We start from the raw sequence: 21,026 nt of genomic DNA, 5'->3' as shown, positions 1-21,026 counted from the left end.
TGGATCAAAAATGGAATAAGTAAAGATTTATTGACCCACATATGTCTTTTTAAGGCACCAGAGTTAAATAGTCAGAATCCACTTTAGGGGACACTATGACTTCCGTGTCAGAATGACTCTTAGAGCCTTAGGAAAAGTGGCAGTGCACAATGAAAAACATGCAATGCTGAGATTGTCACATGGACTCTAGAGAAGGAAATCAGATGATGACATGTTAGCATGGATATTATGTGTATCCTTGATAGACTAATAGATGATTTTGTTCTGCATAAAGCTAGAGGAGAAACTTAATATGGGCTGTGGTAGGTGCCAAGGGAGGATGCCAGTACCAGCGTTTTGTGGTAGCTCTTTAGATCAGGAATAGAAGAAGCTGTTATGTGTTTTGACTCACTGAATTTACTAAGAAGGATAATTTCAAGAAGTTTCTGTAATAAAAGTTACATCTGAATGAAAGCCAAGGAACTCTGATCTTACCAAGTGATGAAAACGTTAGCAGAATGTAGCCCCCACAGGGGAAATCACCAGGCTGCCAACAGAGCACTGTTCAGCTGTGCCAGCAAAAACTCAAGCCTGGATGACCAGAACGATGAGGATTGTATCAATAAAACTCATCAAACCTTGCCAAGTTTCCAGAAGAAGTCAGCTTTCAATCAAGTCCTGTTACATTCTGTGGGAGAACAAACCCCCACAGTTCTAATCAGCAGGGGAGTGGTTCCTCTATTCACACTCAATAGGATTGTGGACATTTGATTTTAGAAGTTAAAGACATAGTTGTTTGGGAGACTACTGGGTATAGGATTGAAGCTGATGCTTATATTCCAAAGACAGCCATCATGGTCTCACTGTTATCTAGAGGATGTAAGGGAGCAGAGACCAATGCAATATACTGCTGTGGTTACCACCCACCTTATAGCTCACATACTGGACCATCTTTCTTATTTTTATATGTGTTGTCAGAAAGAACACCTAGAAGTCAGTAAAACACTTGGATTTACTCTTAGGTTACTTGAGTGAGAATTATCAGATGAATGTGCACAAGCAATGGTCTTCAACCTCTTCCCTCCTTGCCAAGTCAACACAGAAAACCAAATTCAGCATTTGGAACTGCGAGATGGAGTTAGACATTTATGTTACCTTCACAACATATATGCTTTGGGGGTGCTTCTTCTCAATGTATCAATATTTAATTCACTAGTCTGAACCCCAGAGAAACAAGATGGGTCCAGGAAGATAGCTGCAAGCTTGATCCTCTAAGTGTCCCTCTGCAGCTGCTCTGCCAGATGTGGTACATATACTGGAGCAGATTAATATAGCCTCAGGATCTTGGGATGAAGCCATCTTTCTGGAAAATCTGTTCTTTTCTATCTCAATCAGGAAAGACAATCAGAAACAGTTCACATTTACATGGATTCAATAATATTAATTTACAGTTTTGCCTTGGGGCTATGTTAACTCTTCTGCCCTCTGTCACAATACAATCTGAGGAGACCTGCACCATCTGCACAGCCCACAGCACTTTTTGTCAGTCCATTCCATTGCTGGAGCTGTAATGACTGTGCCAGAGGAACAAAGGGTAGGCAGCATTCTGGAGGCCTTGTTAGAAGACATGAATTCTACAGGTAAGAGACAAATCTGTGAAGATATAAAGCATGCCAATCACAGGTAGAAGATTGTTCATACCATTTTGTAAAGCCTTTGAATCATGGTATGCTAATAGAATTTTGGAGTTCTAAACAGAGGCCTACTGATCCCATAACAACAAGTACTCTGCTTAGCATGACGATTTGACTCAGACTCAGGTGATGCTCAGAGCAGAAACTGTTTGGCTCATTGTGTGAAATCTCCACCATTGGAGTCACATCATTAGATACATTTTGTGATAGAGGAGGTATTAAATGTAGGGAAGGACACTACATGGAAATTGTTGCAAGACTTACTAGGAAGAATCATAATGCAGGCTCTTCGTGTTCTGGGGAGATGCCACACCACTTTAATGGAAGGGAAGACATTAATTTCCTATTTTTTTTGTTGAGTTCTGGTGTATACAGAATACTTGTACATCGTATAGTAAGTGAGTCTGAAATGACAGGATAATGAACTTGGTTCATTCAGACCCATGAGTTTTCAACACTGTTCTTGCATCCCTTCCCACAATCTTCATAAGTAGTAGTTCATTCAAGATGGAGGGAAAGCAGCAGGGCTGGAAGACACAACCAATTTGCATGAACAGGACCAGAACCCAGGGCAGCATCAGCAGCTTTCTCCACACAACGTCTAGGCCAAGTAGGGGATATTCAGCTAGGGGAGGAAACAACTATCTGATTTCTTTCCATAAGAATTCTAGCCCCCAAAAGACAATCTCTGTAATGTGTCTGTCATGTTCCGTGGAAAATGCTGTTAAGTACATATTGTCTTAATAAATATGTCCTTTAGGCAGTAAGTGTGTCCATTCACTTCATAAGGAAGACAACTGCTCAAAAAAAAATGGAGAAGAGAAAACCCAGACTCATGGCCTAGAAGTAAAAACCAACCAACCAAATGGACAAACAAACACATCCCCCTCCACTAGAATGGTTCTTGGAGAAGCATGATGGTACAGAGGCATAAGGACATTATGAGAGTGAGCAGCAAGTGAGAAGATCTTTGTACAACAGGCTAATGTCTACCAGAGGACACGTGGGTAGTGAGACACCAAAGTTCACAGTAGATAGAGCTATCTGGCCAGATCTTGTAAGCCAGTTCCTAAGGCTAAATGAACACTGGCCTTATGAGCACATAAACAGAGAACCATGATGGCAACAAGAATGCATTATAAGTCCAACAGCATCAGCAACACTTACCAAAACTAATCCAGCTCTTTTACTGTCAAGAGCCTCACTGCCCACAACAAGCTAATTCTGAACCCATTGTTTTAGAGACTATTTTCTACAAAGATGGACTATAAAGATGCCCTTGAATTCTGGGAAATCAGTGGTTTCTTCTCACAAGGACAGACACATGTTCCTAGGCTGGGTCTCTTGACTTTTCCTCGGCAGCTTAACCATTTATCATGTGTTTAGTCACTACCATGGAACTCTACTGAGCAGAGATGTGCCTTATAGCAAGAGGGGCAAGGAAGCATTCATGGCCAGGATTCACTGGTCCCATCCTTCTTCCAGTCCTTCAGATCTGTGAGACCAGCCTACCGTAGCAGAAGAGAGGCGCCATTCCCCAGGACCCATGGTATGCTTTCTATTGAAAACATTTGGTACAGAGTCCCAGATAGGAAGAACAAATCATTGTAAGAGCCAAGGGACAGAGCATGTAATCTTATTTCGGAGAAACAATAGTTCTATGTAACTGTTATTATACACACTGTGGGTATGGTGCTTAAATCTTATAGTTCTAAAGAGTGGTGAAAAGCTAGGGGTATAGCTCATGGATACAATGTTTATAAAGCATGCTTCATTCTCAGGTACTATCAAAATTGACTGACTTATTGAAAGGTAAGTAGGGTGTTTTCTCCAGAATCCAAATGCCCATGATATTTCTAAACTCCAAACCAAATATTTCTACATCAGATAATAAATAGGAAATGTATATATTATCCTCTAAGAGAGATATATGCAAACATTTTACACTCAATAGATAATTGCCTCTTGTGCTCTTTCATCTTGCATAGAAGCAATTGTGATAGGTAATAGGAGTTGGGGTATAATTAAAGTTTTCATATTTAGGGACTGTTTGATTTTCTGTGAAAAAATAAAATATTTTATTTCAAGGGTGGTTATTCTATAAAAAGTGAGATGAATTACTTTTATATACTCTCTCTGCCGTTCTCAACCTTCTTTCCTACCACCCTTTCATTTTTTTCCTACCACCTGACATCTCAGCCTACAAGGACACATAACCTAATTTTTAGAAAACCTACAGCTTGGGTTTGCAGGCTGTGTTTTGTTTCTTCTTCAATATTTTCAAAATTGTTATTTCCTTAGGAAAAGGCTGAACAGATAAAGTGTTGAGAAAACAGTCATAATGATAGCAGACATACACCTGCCCACGCTCTGCAGCAGATTTATGGCCAACACAGCCGATTTTGCCATCTGGGTCAAAGTCATATGTTCACTGGAAATATTTTGGTAAGTTATTGCTCATGTTTTCCACATTGCAGGTGGTGATCATGTGGTTTTATGGCGCTTTCATGATGGTGGGCCTGCCTGAGGGGGTTTTGACGTTCTGAAAGCTACAGAAGCTATCTGATTAGATGAAATATACTCTACCCATCCTGCTAAGCATCATGGGAGGCACTAACATATACATAAAATATAATCCTAAGAAAAGTACCAAACCATTCTCCTTGGTGGTTTCCAGAACCATAAGGCTGGGCACCTAGGAAGATAACATTGACTACTTACTTCTGGACATTAAACTACGTATCACCTAAGACAGAAGAATTCAGATACGTTCTTGGATGTCTACTGTCATAGAAAAATATCACAATTACTTACATTTGAAGATTCAGCTTTTGAAATGTCCTTAAATGTACTATTTTTATTAGTGAAATGACTATAGGTGTTTTGTTTGTTTATTTTGTTCATTACACCATTACATTAGGGAAGAGAGACAGGATTGTAGGGATAAAATTAGAACTAGGAAAAGCAGGAAAATACACAGGGCCTGAGAATTCTAATGTAAATTATGCATCTCAGCTTAGTGGTTGTCAGAAATGGACAAAGGGGGGCAACTACTGAAAATATATGTTTTTGAACTATAATTTACAGGGGCTTATTTTTCAATGTTGGATAATGAATTTTGACAACTGCACAAGGTCTCACACCCGCTACCTATGATGAGGTTTAGAGAGTTCAACTGCTCCAGAGTATGCAGGGCTCTCGCTAGTCAGCTCCTGTCCTTTGCATGTACACAGCAATAAGTTCACATGTCATCTGCTGACCTTATACTACACATCAGTAGAAGCACCTGCAGTTCTTATGTCTGTGAGATATTTTTACATTTTAACATTTGTTTATTCCAAATAAACGTGTTTATTGTTTTAGGGACTAGAAACATGGACGAGTTGTGAAAAGTATTGATTTTAAGCTAAAGAAGAATAAATCTGAGCCTGTGTTGGCAGTCCAACCGATTTCAGGATGAGCTTTCTGACCCTCAGCCTCTCCATTTTCCCCATATGTGGCTGTGGTGTTCCGGAGGCTGCCTCTGCATGTAGTGCTCACTACAAAGCCAGTGCATATCGAGAGAAAGGAGAAATGAAAAAGTGATAAAACCCTAAAATGTCTAACTCTAATGTGTTAATATATTTCTTTTTTTTAGATATTTTCTTTATTTACATGTAAATTTCTCCTTTCCCAGTTTCCGCTCCAAAAAATTAAATTAACCCTTTTAAGTTTTTAAACACATCATAGACTGACAAGCTCTCAATGAGCCTTTCTTATGAGTTTCATGGTTTCTTTCACCCTTGGAGTTTTCCTAGACAATGGTCTTTAAATTCTCAAATTTCATAAACCAAGTAGAAGACCAGGGGAGAGACTATGGTCCAACAGCTCTGTGAAAACAGGATCTTAAGGTGACCCTTGCCTTCCACTGGGTGGCTGGTTTGGTAGTACACAGTCTCTGCTTCCAGATTCTCTCCAAACACACTTGCTTCTATCTACTCCAGCAACTCTTGTGGTGAAATTTTCTTTTTAATGGTTTAAAACAATAACATTTATTTAGCAAATTCATGTCCCTCATTAATTTTCCCTCAGACAAATGCATTCAATGATGTGAATACAACATTCAGAAATGTGTCTTCCTAAGTTGTCTCCTTTTGTTAGTTATTTTTATTGAATATTTTATTTATTTACATTTCAAATGTCACCCTCTTTCCCTGTACCCCCCAGAAATCCCCTATCCTTTCTCTCTCCCCCTCTTCTGTGAGGGTGTTCCCTCACCCATTCACCTACTCCTGCCTCCCCCTCCTGGCATTCACCTACTTTGGGGCATTGAGCCTTCGCAGGACCAAGGGGCTCCTCTCCCATTGATGCCTAACAAGATCATCCTCTACTATATATGTGGCTGAAGCCAAGGGTCCCTCTTTGGTTGGTGCTTTAGTCCCTAGGAGCTCTGGGGTGGGGGGTCTGATTGATTGATATTGTTGTTCTTCCTATGGAGCTGCAAACCCCTTCAGCTTCCTCAGTCTTTTCTCTAACTCCTCCATGAGGGACCCCATGCTCAGTCCAATGGTTGGCTGTGAGCATCCACCTCTATCTACATTTGTCAGGCTCTAGCAGAGCCTCTCTGGAGACAGCTATCTCAAGCTCCTGTCAGCAAGCACTTGATTACAAGCTAAAAGCTGTCCTTTCTTACTAGAAGATCATCCCTCTATCTCCTAGACATTCTTTTTACTCAAACTTTCCTCAATGTTTGAATGAAAATGTGTCATCTGAGCTTCCCTCTGCTTTCCTCATGTTCTTTCTTGCTTTATAATCAGCTGTAGTTTCTTAAGCAGGCCTTCCATGCTTTAACAGCACCAGAAACACCACCAGGCATGTTGTTGTAGGAGACATGTGAGTTCTTTTCTGATGTGTCCATTTCAGGAGACAGCAGAGGGAAGGAAGGAAGGTGTCCCACACTTCTCTGTGAAAAGGAGGGTTGTAAAGCTTTGGATTGAACATCACATGACAACACACAGCCAATCATTCTTACAAAAAGGATATATCTCAAGCTGTAAAATTGGTTTTGAGTTGTTGAAATTTCTGCTCATTGACACAGAATGGGTAAGCTGGTTTCTAATGTAACTACATCCCCTCAATGTCAAAATAAAATGACTCTCTTCATAGAATGTTTTGACACACTAGTGAGACCAGGGATAATGATAAAGGTAAAGAGAACACCAATTAAACTAATTGGACATTTGTCTACAAATAAGGCTTTATCCCTGATGACAGTTAACATCCTTCAGTGAAGAAGGGTGCAAACATCCAGCTTTCATCAGCAGGGATCTGAGCAAGCCGCCCTTCAAAGCTCCTATTTCTGCCCAGAGCACTTGCTGTCACTGGCTTTTCTCTTTGGAAAAGTGTTTCTCAAAACACAGGCTGAGATGCATGGTGACATACAGCAAATAGCCAATGGTTACACTAAAAAGAGAAAAACAAACAAAAACAAAGACTCTATGCTTTTTTGCCTCGTTGTATTGGATTTTAAGGACAAATAGAACAGAAGCAATAAAAGGGAGGTATTCCCTGAGAACACAGGAAAGGCTTTTACTTCTGATGGAGCCTTCCTAACCTGGCCCGTGAAGGGTGTGATATGATAGGATGTTGGGAATTCTCTGAGAATGGTCAGCTTTCTATTTTACTATTTTTATAGTACTGTGGGGTTCACATCACTAGGCCACAGCCATTTCATCATGCTGAACTCTCACTCACCAAAGGAGCCAGAACTCTGTAGGGATAATCACACTCAGTTTCTGATTTCTATATTTTCTTTATCATCTGTGATTCAGTTTTGGAGCAGAACCCAAGAGATGATCAGAGCTAGCCTTCATCTAATACTTCTTCAATTTAAGATTTTAGGGTAAAATGTACAGACCAATAGAAAACCTTATGTATTCCTTCTCAGAAACACCCTGAGACAGGTCCTCTCACTGAACATGGGCTCCCCCATTTGGCAAGATTGGCAGCCAGAAACATCCAACACCTTCCTGTGCCTCCTCTCAGCACTGGAGTTACAGGCCTGCAGCACATGACCTTGCTTCGTACATATGTCCTAGGGAAGGGACAGGACTCAACCTCAGACCCTATGTCGCAATCACTTTTACATGAGTTATTTCTGCAGCACATAGTTCTTAATTCATAGCTCAGAAAAGAAAGTGAATGCAAAACAAAAATGAATTTCATGAGAACATATCTGAAGATACACATACACACACACACACATACACACATACACACATACATACATATACACATACACACACAGAGAGAGAGAGAGAAAGAGAGAGAGAGAGAGAGATCTTTCCTTCTTTTTCTTCAGATCAGAAATTGTATGTAACCAAATGCAAAGAGAAACAGATTTTAAAACATGTTCTCTTTGTTGCCACTTATGCAGGTAGAAATAGAAATTCTACTTAAACTATACAGGTGCAAAAAAGAAAAGAAAAGCAACTACAGAGACAAATTAAAGCTTAATTAAATGAGACCAAAATGGGCATTTTATTCCTGGCAGCTGCTGCAGGAATTCATTTCCTTTGTAACATACCAGAAATTTCAGCATTGGGCACAGGGCAGAGACCTGTGCATCCAGGGACCTGTGGAATTAAGAGAATGGACCATGAAAGAGTGTGTAACAAGTACAGTGGAGATACTATGAATTGAATATTTTGGGTTAGCAGAAACAGGATAAATTCCACTGCTTTGTCCATGTTAATCTCACTCACTCCACCATGAGGCTTGGGCATCAAGTTGAGCATAGAAGGTTGGTCTTTTGTCCAAAGTGTGTGGGGTTTAGTTCTCTGCTTGCTGTTAGCTCTCAATATTTATTTTTTTAAAGCCTTCGTTCTATTTTCACGGCTTTCTTGGGGATGCACACTGCAGGGGTATCAAGGAAGGAGATGAAGGAAGAAGCAAGAGTTATCAGCTACATTTTGGCTCCAGGAGTGAGCACCATGCAGCAAAGTGCATTGAGACACAGGTTGTTTGTTCATGTTTTCCAGTAACAGACATAGTTTCCTCAGCATTATCGGGGTCTCTTTCTCTCCCTTCCCCTCTCCCCCTCCTCTTCTCTCTCTTTCCCTCCTCCTCCTTTTCTCTCTCCCTTCCTCTTTCCTCCTCCCCCTCCTCCTCTCTCTCCCTCTCTCTCCCTCTCCCTCTTTTCCTTCCTTTCCTGTTTACTCTGCAGCCTCCATAGCTCTCCACATCCTCGTCTGTCTTCTTACTCTCTGGAATGTTGGTCATATCTGGGTGACACAGTGTACCTTCCCTGTGTTTCCCTGGTAACAAAAGGCTGATGACACCAGGCACTGAGTGTCTGAGTTTCTAACTTGCTAGTGCAAGTCTGCTTCCTTGCCAGTTAGAGTAGCTCTGTCTCTCCTAAGATGGTGCCATTATTTGCAGAAGTTGGAACTGTGCTCCTTCAAAGAAATAAGTGTTAGGTTTATGTCTCCCTCCAAACCATGCACACTGAACTAAGTGCAGACAAGTGATGAGACATGTCAGGACAGTGAGCTAGAGGCTGTGTATATTTCAGTGATGTCTCCTCTCATAGAGAAAGAAGGACACATGGACACAGATGGACATCCTGTGAGGTATGTGTAGCTTACCTCCTTTCCGATTCATGGTAGATCACTTGCTGATGACTGAGGTCTGAGCCCCAGTGAAACTGAAATAACATTCAATGTATTTGTGGTTCTCTCTCTCTCTCTCTCTCTCTCTCTCTCTCTCTCTCTCTCTCTCTCTCTCTCCCCCTCTTATATTTCTTCCTTTCTATCTGTCTCCTTTTGATTAATGGTTCCTGAGTTAGTTAAACACAGGGTTTTTTTTTTTTTTTGACTTGGCAATTTGGTGAATTCAAAATGAAATCAATTAGTATTAAATCCCCAAAGATGTTTTTTGTCATATCACAAATTCCTTATGGCTTTCCTGAAAAATTAAACTGCAATCTTCATCTCTTTTGAGGTTTAACAGTTATTGGATCCAGCGAATCTCTGGCATCACCAACCAGTAAGTAAAACTTGCTGCACTCCCAACAGTCCTCCAAATCTCAACGCAATAAGCTCCTATCAAGTTGACGAGGCAGACAGCCAGTTCTTGGAGATATCACACTCCAATTATTTCAGGCAGAGCTCTGTATGTAATCAGGGCTGCTGTGTGCGGTTCCACCATCCCTGAGCTTTGTGGTGGAGGGTTCTGAAGACCCTTTCTGCCTTAACCTCTACACTCCAGCCCAAACCTTGATGATTTCCACCCAAACCAGAAGTGATAGAAGCTTTCTTTTCACTGCTTGTCAGAGATTTCAGAGACTGGTTCTCAGGGCTGTGTCAATGGGTCTTCATGAAAGGTCAAGACTTCCATCTTCCTCAAAGTGGAATGTCAAGGAAAATACAGCCCAGCCTATAATTGCCCCAACCATCAGCCTCTATAGACTAGTCCCTGTGCCCCACCTGTAGTCTAACACATACTTTTACCAAAGGGGACTTTTCTTTCAAGAAGTTAATTAATCATTCCCTCCAGGCTAATCATTAGGACACTAGGACATGGTGAAAGGTTTATGCAACTCTCTCCAAAGTACATGCTGAATTCTCTTCCATGGCTCTGGCCCTTTATACATCAAGAAATGATAACATCTGCCTCTACATTTCTCAGCGTTTCCAGACACACAAAAGACACTCAGGGCAGGGGTGATACAATATCTTCTGAGTTTTCTCTGACTGATTCTTTTCTTATCTCATTCATCATTTACTGAACCTACAGGTGTGAGAGATCGCTTGACCGAGACTTGAAGATTATTTCCTTGAAGTGATTAATAGTAAGTATTTTCAGCTCTGTGAGGCATAAAATCACTGTTACAGTTATTCAATTAGGCCATTGCTGAAGGAAACAGCCACAGACAACATCCGCAATAGTTACAGTGATGCCCAGTGAAGCCCAAAGGGAAACAAAGGAGCCTGGCCCATAGTGCGCCTGCACTGGGCCTGCTCTCAAGATCAGAGATAAAGGAACAGATATTCCTGCAATTTAGGAACTTATGTATCAGTTAAGTATTAAGAAGGGGAAAAAAATCACACCGTGAAGGTGTCTGATTTCAGATGTGGCTTCTTCTGCATATCCTGTGCTTTGGTCTATGCTCAGTTTATGCTTTGGTCTCTGGTGCTGCCAAGTTTTGTGCTTAGCTGTTATAATTTGCCACTCACACAATAAACACTGACTTTGTATTTATCATGTGCAAGGATCCTGTATTATGGGAAAACATAATTACATAAGCCAAGTTTCACTCTTTAAAAGAACACACCATAGATGCAACAAAATGATTATACCACTGGAATAATCTGGATACAGTTCTAGAGATATCTGAACCTGATGAATTAAGGATGATTTCTAAATGTTGATGTCTGTGCTCCCCAATGTAGCTTTAAACTCACAACCATCACATAGAGTAATAAAAATAAAACATACTACAGTTTTCTTTGATTTGATGAATTTACATATAAAAATGAAAATTCTCAGCTGGCTTTCCAGCAGTGAGTCTGCTCTCCTTCCTCCTCTCTAGGCTATCCCACCCTGTCTGCCTTCTACACCAGACAGTCTTGAAGAACCTACTGCAGTGCCCAGGCCACACAGCTAATCCTGGTAAGAGACCCAACCCAATATCACCCTCTGCTTTCACTACCCAGGAATCCTGTGCATGTCCTCAGCTAGAGAACTGCTTTCCTTGGCACAATGACATGAGACTTCCTCCCTCAAAGTGGTCTTAGGACACACTGCTGCTTCCCACATTGGAATGCAAGAGATCTACTTGCTTTGGTTCCTCAGAATACCTCTAAGCTGCCTACTGCCTAGCTCAGACTGTCTGGTTATCCATGGTGTCCTGGTAAAAGGTATGTTCTCCTTGCTCCAGCACTTTGGAATGGCCTCAAATTACCCATCCATGCCACATGGGGATTTTGATAAGATATAATAAAACTCATATCAAAAGACATAACCAACAATCAAATTCCAGATGCCCAGAAAGAAAAAGCAAGACAATGTCACAAATCATGTAGTTATTATTCCCAACAAGAATAGCTTAAACAATATTCAAGACACAGATTTCAAAAGAATAGTTATAAACATGTTTAGAAATTTAAAATAACCAAACAAGACATGAAATAATACCTGTATAAAATTAGAGAGGACAAGAATAAACTGAAGTCCAAGAAAATAGAGATAGATTGTTGAATCAAATTACAAGAACAATTCAGGAGATTGAAATGAATTCAATAAAGCAAGAGACAGAAATACTGAAGGAAAGTCAAACTGAAATCAAGTTGTAAATGAAAACTTCAGTGGTATAGAGAAAAACTCAGTGGAAAAATCTCACCAGCAAAGTAGATTATGTAGAAAACAGAGTATCAGGTTCTGAAACCAAGGCAGAAGAATTAGATCACTCAAAGACATGATTAAATTTTAAAATATCCCCATGAATGGAACATACAGAAATTTTAAGATGCCCTAAAATGATAAAGTCTGTGAATTATGGGGTTAGAAGAATGACAATTTAAGTCTGAAGCAAAGACTGAGTCATCAATTGAGTCATAGGAAAGAAAGCCGAGAATCTTCGGGATAAGCATTATGTATGTGCATATGGCTACTGAGGTTTATGTGTACATATGGTTATTAAGGTACATATGTGCACCTACCTGTTGGTATATATACACATCTGCCTACTGAGTGCATGTGTTTATCTGCCTAATGATGCATATGTGCATCTGCCTACTAGGTAGACTTGTCATAGGAGACAATACTCCGGATCTAGGGGAATAAGCATTACATACATGCATCTGTCTATTTAAGTACATGTGTACATTTTGTAATTAAAGTACATATATACATCTGTCTACTGAGGTACATGTATCATTCATAGCCCAAACTATGTAGGACTAGAAGACAAGTTCTTCATAAAATGCCTTAGTTAAAACACCAAATACAGCAGAACAAAGAGACTGTTGACAACAGTAAGGTGGATGCCCCACATGACATATAATTGCAATCCCACAGGATAGGAGCAAATTCATCAATGGGAACTTCAGAATCCAGAAGAGCTCAGAACTTTCACATTCTGAGAGAACACAAATGTGCACCCAGACTACTTCGCGAGGCAAAGCTATACACCAAAATTAAAGGTTGGAGAAATACTGTTCTATAATAACAACAGGCTAATGGGAATTTATAACTACCAAACCAGCCCTACAAAGAATTCCAGAATGAATACTGTATACTTAAGTATACACAGAAGATTGTGTAGAGAAATAAATGATGATAATGTAAAAGTAACATAAAACAGGACTATGAAATTATAGTAATAATTGAAATATTAATGATCTCAATTTTCAATCAGTGAATTGGATCAGAAAACAGGGCTCAATTTTTCACTGTCTACAAAAAACAAACAAACAAACAACAAACCATACTTCATCTTCAATGATAGATGCTACCATATAAGGAAAGAAAGAAGAAACATACTATAAGCCAATGGGAACTGCCAGTAAGCTGATGTAACTGTTAGAGTACCCACTCATTGCCACTCAATATTCTGCACATGTACATGGAAGGGACACTTCAAAACTCTTTCTCCAAAGGAAGAATTATTCTAATAATAATTTAAGAGAGAGACACAACACAGAGAACTATAGCTAATATCCTTGAGGAACATAGATGCAAGCATTGTCAACAATATGCTTGAAAAACAAAAGGATATGCACATGGCATAGAGGTAATTATCCATTCTTAAATGGCTGATTCCCAGGCATGTGAAATGGTTTAATATGGACAAATCAGTGTGCATTAATAAATCATGTACATTGACTTAAAGACAAAAATCACGTGATCATCTCTGTAGATGTAGAAAATATCTTGACAAAAATCCAACATTCTTTCATGATAAAAGTCCTACCTAGATAGAACAGGATTTGAGGGGACACATCTAAATGAAGTACATTTATATATGATAAACCCAGGGCTGACATTCAATTCACCAGGTACTAGGCTACCTTTACTCAGCTGGTTGCTAATCAAAGCATAAAATATGTCTTCTGCCCTGGAAAGTTTTAGAGACTAAAATCTTACATGAGATGGAAGTTTGAGTGAGTGAAAGCATCTTTCATCTGGGGTCATGTATGCTTCCCAATGTCATTCATCGCCATAACCACATACAGAAAACAAAGGACTTCTGTGCTTTTTCAGAGGTAAGCATTTACAAACTGGGAAGTGCATTTGCTATCCTGGCACATTGGCAAAGAAAATTCTGAGACAAAGACTTTTACTGAATGAAGGACATAATTCTGTAAGTAAGCCCTCACATGATCATGTAACCTGTGCTAGTAAGGTATTAAGTATGCAACCAAGGCAGGGTTCTGGGATATCACAGAGCCATGCTATACCAATACGGGGAGGAATGGAGCATGTTCTATCAGAGAGGGAATAAAAAGGAACTCTTGGGATGGTGAAAAGACAGAACAAATGAATGCAGCAGAGGGGAGCGTGCTGCTTGGCCTCTCAGGGAAGTGAAAGCCTGGTGTACAAGGACTAGGGTATCAAGCAGGGATTCATTTTCTCAGATGGGGAGCAGGTGGCTCTGGGTGGCAGGAGTGGTGGCTCTGGGTGGCTCTGGGTGGCAGGAGCCTTGAAGGTTTGGAATCCTGGATTTGCATGAGTATAGAAGACAGGCTGGTACCACAGAACACCATGCGAATAACTCCGCAGCCATCCTGAGCCTCCATGACTGCGACCACAGAGGAAAGAGAAGAGAAAAAGGACTGAAAGACAGTTCAAAGGCAAAATGACAGGACTCGATGACAGGTTGAATAGTAGGCTTGAATGAGAGGGAAGAGTACAAGATAGTGTGGAAGAACGGTGACAGCAGTGACAGAATCAACACAGCACCCCGTGCTGACAAGCAGATGATCAAAGTGACAGAGCACCCCCTCCTGCCATATGTCAGCGCGTCAGAGACACCCGGCTGAAAGAAGGTTTTTCCTAGATTCTTCTTGCTGGGGAGTGCATGGGCAAATGATGAACTCTTACAAAAAGAAGCTCTCTCGGGTACTAGCTGATGTGACCTCAAGTGTCAAAACAAATTAAAAGCCCACAGAGTGAGGGTCAGCTCTGATGTCCACAGTTTAGAACTGCAAACAGCCATCACTTTCCCCTGGAGAACTTTCATCCAGCTCACCAGTAAGCTGTAACAAAGCATCCAATAACATTTGGTTGGTTCTCAATGAAGGTTAGATGAATAGGTGGAAAGATAAGGCCATTAACAAGGAGCCAGCGAAGAGCTACTCTCCTCTCATGTGGCTCACCATGTGAACAGAGTAGAGAAGAAATGTAGTAATTCATAAAACCAAGATATGATCATGCAAACAGGATGGCTATTTCTGAAACTCCCATGCCAGGCCTGGTGCAAATAAAACAAACAGACACATGACTATGGGCTGATAGCATTTGATTATCTAGTGTGAATCTCTGTCTTGTGCCTAGCAATACACACAGCTGCATCAGAACTTTCAGCTCCTTCTATGGGCTGATGATGGAAGAAGACCTGGCAGTGTGAATTAGCTGCACTTTATACATAAGCATTTCAAAAATAAATGTCCATATCATCTGGGATTCATTTCTCTCTCTCTGTATCAATGGATGGCTTCACTTCAGCTATCCTGGCTGTAAATAACAAGCTAAGAACATGGAGTATCAGTAAACCACCATATGTCTACTGATTTGTGAGAACTGAAGGGAGCCAGCCACTTCTTGGGCCCTGAAGCTGCAAAGGTAATTCATAAGAAGCTGATGTGTCAGCAGAGGACTCATAGGAAGGTATTCTTATCATTTGAACTAACAAGGAGCCCACCGACTTCCTCAAAGCAGATGACTGTTGAGATCAGCAGAAGAAGAAATTATTGTTTATTATGCATTTTCCACTAATATAAATGCAAATCAAATATTGCTCAATTTTTTTTATTTGGAAAAAAAAATACTTCTGTACCTGTTAGTGGTGAGGTGCTGGGAGTTTTAACAGGAAAATAAAATAAGCCTCATAAAAATCTGAGCCAGATAGTATTGTTTTCTAGAACAAACACTTTCTTACCAGTGCTATGGTCTGTTCCATTCCTGGGTATTAGGAAGAATTAGACTCTTAAAAAAAGAACTGTTTTTCTAAAGTTGAACAAACCCAGTTCTCCAGAGGAAAGTTTTTCTGGAGAAATCCACCATTCTATGAGCAATGGGAAAGCAACTAGCACCAAAACCAGATTCAATGGTCAAAGCTACTGGGCTGGTCACAATCTGGTACTCACTGGGTTCCCTATGGTCTGATCAACCTCTGACCTCTTAACTCTGGCTTATGGCAGAATGAGGCCCAGTGCTACCACCTAAGTGTTCTGATTTGTGGCTGATCTCAAAAAGATTGCCTAAGAAATCTACATCCACACGTTCTCTGCCTATGGTGGATTATTCTAACAGGTTTCTCTGGAAATTTGGGTTCATTCCCCTCTAGATCCATGTTTCCCCCACTTTGGTACTTGCACAGCATCTGAGCCAGGTTTTGGCTTAATTTGTATCCTCAGGAATGATTTCTTACCTGTGTGGATGAATCAGGGTAAGGATGTTCCTGAAATCATAGGTTATTTCTAAACTAACTGCATCTCAGGACAAGCATGGGGCTTAACGTATGGCAGACACAAGCCTGTGTGGTATAAACATGTAGCTTTCAGTCTGTGTTGAGCATACCTCTCACAGTAAGAGCTTGACTAACTGTCTTGTGTTGGTCATGAAACAACTTTCACTGATACTGACATTCCTAAGACTTCCTAAGACTTGTGTTGATTCAGATGTTAAGGTTGTTGAGTGGCCATGAAAAGACATGTGTCTAGGCCTTTGCTTATAGCTCCCATGCTTAGTGTTCTCCGCTAATGTGACAGTACTGAGATAGAGATACATTAAACATTATTTCTGGATGTGTTAGTGAAGAAATTTGGGGTTGAGATTAGCACTTGAATATGGGGATTCATTTAATGAGTTGGTTCTTCCCACATGTATGTGAGAATGGTCCATCCCACCCAATATTGGAGCCAAAGGCAGAGGAAGGAGGAATTTTCTCTCTTTCCCCTTCCTTCCTGGTTGATCTGGGGTATCCTTTCTTGTCTTCTGTCCCCTGGCTGGGGTTTAACCACCAGCTTCCTTGGCAATAGGTCTTCAGATTCTGTCATTGTATTTGTTACTTCTCTATCACTGTGACAACCCACAATGACAAAGTCATCTTATAGAAGGAAGGGTTTATTTGAGGTATAAAATTCCAGATGGATAATTGTTCCTACTATCGCATCACAGGCAAACATGGCAGGCATCATACAGAAGCTGAGAGCTCACTTCCCAATCCATATGCATTCATATGTGTGAGTCAGAGAGAACTAATTGGGAATGATATAGGCTTTTAAGAACCCAAAGCTGCCCTCAGCAACATACCTCCCCCAGCAAGGCCATATCTCCTACTCCTTTCCAAACAGTTCCACTAACTGAGGACCAAGTACTCAAATATCTGAGCATATGGAGGGCATTCACATAGAACGCACCACAGGAAGTATTACAACACTTGTTTTGCTGGGTCTCCAACTGCAGATGGTAGGCCAGGAAACTTCTCAGCCTCTTCACCTGTATGAGCCATTCTGTTGTTGTTTCCTTGTGAAGCATGACTCTTTGGAAGACACTGAACACGAACAAGGAAGTGATTAACCATTCTCTTCCTATCAGGACAAGACCTGGGCTTAAGAGGCAGAGCACATGGTACTAAATATAGATGCCACCCATTGTGGTGTTACTCCAGCAGAGTTAGTGTGAAAGTGGTTACCAGTCAGTGCTGACTTCATGAGACAGAAGACATATTAGATGCTTGTTACTAAAAGAGAATGCACCAGAAGAATCACTCACCTATTTTGTCTTGCAGCTAGTGGCCACCTCTGTAATTCTGTAGGTTTAAAGCTCTGAAGTAGGCTGGATGGCTTTATCCAGGGTCCCCTGTGTCTTTTCTTCTTACCCAGATCACTTACATGTCAGGTTTGGGGCTAGCTGCCAGCTACAGTCATGGTGGTAATGGGACCACTGGTTTCTATTTTATTTTCATGATGTGGATAAGATCAAGCCAAGAATGTATGGATACCTTTGATGTCTATAAACCAAAATAGAGGTTGATGTAGCATTACTTCTGTTTGTTAAAGCCAGTCTCAAGGGCAGGCAGAATCAAGGCCTGGGAGACAGACTTATGCTCTTAATAGTCATGTTGTAGAGAACCAGAGGAAGAGGGGATGGGGAGAACTCATACTAATATTTGTAAGTCACCCTGGTATTGAAAGTTGTTATCATAGTGTCTGTCTGTACATATGTATTTAATTCATAGCATTTATTATGACCACTGTTAGCCATTTTCCTTCAGTTTCAACTCACTACTTTCATGTATGCAGTTCCATAAAGTGGGTAGTCCAGCTAGGTGTACTGGCAACAGTTGTCTTCCCAATACTTGGAAGAGTAAAGTAGAAGGATTTCAGGTTCAATGTCTGCCTGCCTAAATAGTGAACCCCAAGGCAGCTTGAGAAACTCAGCAAGACCCTATCTTTAATGCAAAAAGGAAAAAGGAGCATGGTTGGCTACATCTCTGTCATAGAGTGCTGATCTTAAAATGTGAAGCCCCAGATTCTATCCCTATGACTGCAAATGGGTCAGAGCTGATAAAAAACAAAACAAAACAAAACAAAACAAATCAAAAAAACTCTTCTTACCACTTAGTCCTCTGATAGCTAATTCAAAGAATAATTGCTAGGGATTGCTTCCAGAATTTTCCTGAATTCTGTGGTTTCTGAATATTTAGATTCATTATTGTAGACAAAGAAGACATAAAGGCCTGATCATTAGATAGCCATGGTCAGGACAATTTGCTTGAGTTACAACCTTCCACATTATTTGGAGGGTGAGATATTACAATATTAGCATCTATGTCTGGCACATACTTTACAGTTTTTACATGTCATGGATCCCAGTGTTGGATACTATGAGGACTGTTGAGTTACTTTACTTGTGTGTGTCTCCATGTGAGTTTGTACATGTGTGTGTTTGGGGGGGGAGGGGGCTTCCAATGGATTCCAGAAGAGAGCATTAGATCCCCTGGAGATGGAGATGCAGGCACTTGTGAGTTGCCCTGATGTGGGTACTAGCAACAAAACTCAAGCCTTTTTGTAAGAGCAATAAGTATTCCTAACTACAGAGTACTTTCAAGTGGAAAAACCAAACCATGAATATTAATTCTATATATAATTTTAAAGGGCATTCTGCCCACATAATGAACTTACTGTTTTACATTTTGCACTATAAATTATTTTAGTATCTGTTATTTTTCAGATTCTGCTGTTTTCTATATCATTGTCATATATAACTCCTCTGTAAAAACATAGAAATGGATAAACTGTATAATTTTATAGCAGGTAAGTACATCTGCATCTTCAGATGTGCTTTGAACAATTAATTAATTTGTAGGTAGCAAAAAGAAATATTTAGCAATATTATCTTAAATAAACTCTCCTTTGGCATACACAGTCATAGAAAGCAATGCATACTGGGAAATTATTATTTCTCCTGGTATTACCCAGAGTGACTGTGAAGGACTGCCAGCATACTTCTCAAACCCAACACTTGGGGAATAGAGCCATTTCCAGCTACACTGTACTCAGAAGCCAGTCTAGATTACATGAGATCCTATTCCAAAACAAAATAACACAAGACAAAACAAAACAAAACTTCAAGACACAAAACTGGAGAAAAGGGATTGCATTACTTCCAGCTTAAAAAAAAATTCTATTTGAAAACCTCACTCTTGTTTAGGCAACACTGTATGTGTACTCAGGCCCACATGAAAATACACACAGTGCTCTTTGATGTTGTTCATCACAAAGAACACAATAAACATACCATGATGGAATGCCCGGCTTGTTGCCTTTACTGCACATTTTAGAAAAGATGGAGGGCAAAATTAGAACAGTGCCATTCAGGGTCACATAACTGCATCCAGCAATATTTCTAAGAAGGAATGATGGCCAGGAAGAGGACAATGAGGGACAGAGGGAGGGAAGGGGCCTGGTGAAAAGGGCAAAGCCTGGTGGAAGGGGGGAGGGATCTAGAAAGCTACACAATTGTCTTGGTAAAATCTATGTACTCAGTTCATTCTTGTTCTGGCTTTCTTGTGTTCCTGTTGTTTTCTGTCCTCCATTGACACTATCTGACTCACAAGGAACTTGTGATTAACAATCCCAAGAGGACCCTCAGTGTTAGCTTGGGAAATGCTTGTGCAAAACAGCTGATATAGGGTAACTACAATTTAAAAAACAGGTCCCATGTCAGGAATATGAGCAAGCTGCTCATGCTCCCAACCATCATCTGGCAAAGTGGATCTCTCTGATCCCCCTTTTGAGATAGGAGAGGTTCATGGTGGCCTAGCTAGGAAGAGGATCCAAGGTCTTCTGGACTTTCGTTCTGGGCATTTAAACATTGGCACAGTATTTCCTTTCAGCCTTATTCTTTAATCTTAAAACCAAGAAGAGTTTAGTCAGATAATTTTCTATTGTAATAATGATAGGCTTCAATACCCTACTAACCATTTATGTTCATGATGAGTGACTTGCAGCTCAGGCATTAAGAATGGTGGATGCTCTTCTAGAGGGCCAAGTTTTGATTCCTAGCATTCATAAGGTGACTCAAAATCACCTATAACTCTAGTTCCAAGGGCTAAAATGCTCCTCTGGCCTCCACAAATACATAGATCCATGTGGAGACAAACACCCATACACATAAAATAATACAACAAAAGTTGAAAAGAAGAGTAAGTAGACTTATGTTTACCATATAAGTGTGCTTTTTAAATTAGTTCATTTATTTACTTTACATTTTAAATTAAAATATAATTATATCACTTTTCACTTACCTTTCCTCATTGTAGCCCCTCTTATGGCAACCATTCAAATTTCTAACATCTTTGATTATTATTACAAATATTGTTACACACACTGCACATATACAAATAAATGGACAAATATATTAATACAGCCTGTTGAGTCTGATTTTGTGTGTATATTTCCAGACTGACCACTTTGTATTGGATAACCATTGCATGAGGACAGGCTAATTCCATATGTAGCTGTTATTAGATGTTTATAGCTATTGGTCTAGGTATGGGACTTGACAGTTTCCTCTTCTGAGTTAGCAAGTTCACTGATATTGTGTGGGTCTTCTTTATGTAGCCATTTCTTTTTTTTTTTTTTT

The 21,026-nt window shown here is 40.2% G+C and overlaps 1 protein-coding gene and 1 long non-coding RNA gene across 3 annotated transcripts in view; one reads left to right on the top strand and one right to left on the bottom strand.

Annotated features, from left to right (window-relative positions):
- The window catches only part of Negr1 (neuronal growth regulator 1), a 746,019-nt gene that overhangs the window by 336,573 nt on the left and 388,420 nt on the right, over positions 1-21,026 (bottom strand). The gene's annotated exons all lie outside the window — the stretch shown is intronic.
- Positions 1-21,026, top strand: part of LOC116093982 — a 36,955-nt gene that overhangs the window by 9,387 nt on the left and 6,542 nt on the right. The window contains exons 3-6 of the long non-coding RNA XR_004119912.1: positions 3,975-4,118; positions 9,654-9,698; positions 10,449-10,503; positions 11,245-11,324. This is a non-coding gene — a long non-coding RNA (uncharacterized LOC116093982). The remainder of the gene's footprint in view (positions 1-3,974; positions 4,119-9,653; positions 9,699-10,448; positions 10,504-11,244; positions 11,325-21,026) is intronic.

The sequence above is a fragment of the Mastomys coucha genome, unplaced genomic scaffold (genome assembly GCF_008632895.1).
Source record: "Mastomys coucha isolate ucsf_1 unplaced genomic scaffold, UCSF_Mcou_1 pScaffold16, whole genome shotgun sequence".
Classification (NCBI taxonomy): Eukaryota; Metazoa; Chordata; class Mammalia; order Rodentia; family Muridae; genus Mastomys; species Mastomys coucha.
The sequence above is the reverse complement of the archived record's forward strand: the minus strand, read 5'-3'. Positions and strand labels throughout refer to the sequence as shown.